The sequence below is a fragment of the Sminthopsis crassicaudata genome, chromosome 1, assembly GCF_048593235.1.
Source record: "Sminthopsis crassicaudata isolate SCR6 chromosome 1, ASM4859323v1, whole genome shotgun sequence".
Lineage (NCBI taxonomy): Eukaryota > Metazoa > Chordata > Mammalia > Dasyuromorphia > Dasyuridae > Sminthopsis > Sminthopsis crassicaudata.
The window spans coordinates 438,217,988-438,221,132 of record NC_133617.1 but is presented as its reverse complement, the minus strand read 5'-3'; positions in this window follow the sequence as shown (position 1 = coordinate 438,221,132).

Below are 3,145 nucleotides of genomic sequence, written 5' to 3'. Positions count from 1 at the left end.
TCTATAAGAAATGACCAACAGGAGAAATATAGAGAGGCTTGGAGAGACTTACATCAACTAATGCTGAGTGAAACGAGCAGAACCAGAAGATCATTATACACTTCAACAATGATACTGTACGAGGATGTATGCTGATGGAAGTGGATTTCTTCAACATAGAGAAGAGCTAATCCAATTCCAATTGATTAATGATGGAAAGAACCAGCTACATCCAGAAAAGGAACAATGGGAAATGAATGTAAACTGTTATTTTTACCTTCTGAATCCAATTCTTCCTGTGCAACAAAAAATTCGGTTCTACACACATATATTGTATCTAAATTATACTGTAATATATTTAACATATATAAGACTGCTTGCCATCTGGGGGAGGGGTTTGGGGGAGGAAGGGAAAAAATCTGAATAGAAGTAAGTGCAAGGGATAATGTTGTAAAAAATTACCCATGCATATGTACTGTCAAAAAATGTTATAATTATAAAATAAAATAAAAATAAATAAATATAAAAAAAAAATTATGTATACCCTTCAAACTAGTGATACTATTCCTAGTCTTATACTTCAAAGAAATCAAAGAAACAAGGAAGGGCAGATACATACAAAAATATTCATAAAGACACTTTTTGTAACAGTACAGAGCTGGAAACTGAGGGAGTGCCTAGCAGTTGGTAAAGAGGAAACTTTTCTAGGTCAGTCTTAACACAGTTTTCCTCTCCAAGAACAATCAGAGGCCAATTAATAGTCACTGGTGGCTCATGATCTTTAACAAATGAATGAAATATAAGTTTCTGAGTCCTGTATTTTATAAATGAGAATAATGAGACAGAGAGAGAAATTGACTTATTCAAGGTCACATTGAAAGTAAGTGAAAGAAGTAAGATTTAAACCCAGATTTCCTCATTCCAAATCCACTAAACCATGCTGCTTTATGTCTGGGACTCAATTTCTATATATGTAAAATGAGGGGAATTTTTGTTCTCTTCCTGCTTGTGATCCTATAATCATAAATATTTTCCCTGATGCCTGACTCACTATCATATGCTTCATAAGGTGAGAACATTTAATCTCATAAACTTAGTCATATCTTTAATTATCTATTGTGTAGTCATGACTACCTGGTCTTCAGAATGATGCTTCCTGCAATTATCTGTATTGTTTAAAATTACCCACAAAGAGAAACTACCTGGTACCATGTGGGACTATGCCCATGTTCTTCTATAAGTCACAGAAAGAGCTGATCTATAAATGCACTCTTCTTTTCTGAGTATGCTCCCTTGCTTTGGAACAGTAAGACAAATAAACCAGGATGATCACAAAGCTCTCTGCCTCTCAGAGATCCTGGCACAGGGAATGACCGTGTTCTATAATCCTAAAGGTCAGGAAGAGTTTTTGCCAGAATATGTGACATACCAGCTTCCATTTTTTACAGTCCTGTTTTAAAACAAAAGCTTAAAAAACAAGTACACAATATTTTTGAGGGATATTGGAAAGCCCAATCAGGCCACTCTGTTTATTTTATATCCTATTCACATGGGAGGTTTCTAGACAAAGACATCTGGTTTGTGTAAGGGTCCCAAAGGAATGGTTAATGACAGGCTACTTCAGGCCATCACCAACCATAAAATGCAGAGCACTGCAGTCTAGAGAATCTTGCAAAAAAAGAATCAGTTCTGACCTCAGTCAATTCCTTGGTGACCATGTGGCATCAAAGAAGAAAGTACTTCAGAGAAAGAAGTAAGTGTGATCCAGGATTGATGTGGAGTAGAGTTGTAACCCAGGGTGAAATGGATTTTCATGGAGAAGAGTTGAAGAAATGTTCTACAGCTGGTTTGTTCATACCTAAACTTGTCTTATTTTGCACACCCAGTTTAGAGAGAAAATCCAACTGGGAGCAAATAAGCAATGTTTTTGAGTTATAAAACTGTGTCCTAATAGCAATTAAAATGACTTTATTTGGGATCCTATGAACTAGAACTTCTTAAGTCAGAGGATGTGAATTCAAATTTTGTCACTGACACAGACACTCTATATGAGTCAGTTAATGATGATGATAGGGATGATGATAATGATGATGTTGGTAACAATAGGAGCTAACTTTTATATGGTGTTTACTGAGTGCCAGGATATACATAGTCCTATTTTATCCTCATAACAATCAATCCTGAAAGATAGATATTATTATTATCCCCATTTTGTAAATGAGATAACTGCGGGAAACTGAGTTTACAGACTTGCACCAAAATAAACTGCTATTAAATATCTGAAGCCAAATTTGAACTTAGGTCTTCTTGATTACAGGTCTAGACTGAACCTGCTTCCTCATCTGTAAAATGAGAGATTTGGAGTAGGTGATTTCTGAGATCCTCTCTAGCTGATCATATAAATCAGCACTTCAATACAATACAATGAAAACTGCTATTAATAAAAGTGCCCCTAAAACATTGCAAAAAATCCCAAAATGTCTTTGAATAAGACAAGAAAAGTTTAATACTTAAAACCCAAGTCTTAGAAAATTTGTAATCAGGGGCAGCTAGATGGCGCAGTGGATAGAGCACCAGCCCTGAATTCAGGAGGACCTGAGTTCAAATCAGATCTCAGACACTTAGCACTTCCTAGCTGTGTGACCCTGGGCAAGTCACTTAACCCTAGCCTCAGGGAAAAAAAAAAAGGGGGGGGAAGAAAATTTATAATCAAGTTTCCTTAATCCCATTTATTTACCCTTAAGCTCCTGGACACAAACTTCATCTTGCCCCTCCTTAAGTCTTATGGCTAGCCAGTTCAAGCCTAACTCTTCAGTTTCACTCCCAACTTACTAGCTCCTTCTTTTTCACTTTGCCCTTTAGGCCTCCTATACTATTGTGAATAGCCTCCAGTATTCCACAGCTCTTGTTCCAGTGATTATTCTGCTTTGTATTCATGGCTACCCAATAATTTTTCCTTAATAAGATAATATTTTTTTGCATGTCATTTCCAAAGGAAATCCTTCCTTTTCCCACTCAATTTAATCAAAGCCATCACTCAATTCATTCAAAAAAGAATACCAGGATTCAGCAATCTTTCAAAAATGAGATATAAAGTTTCTAATTCCTATTCTATTTTGTCAGAGGAGTAGTGGAGAGGAAAATGGAAGAAATATGAGAGGGAACA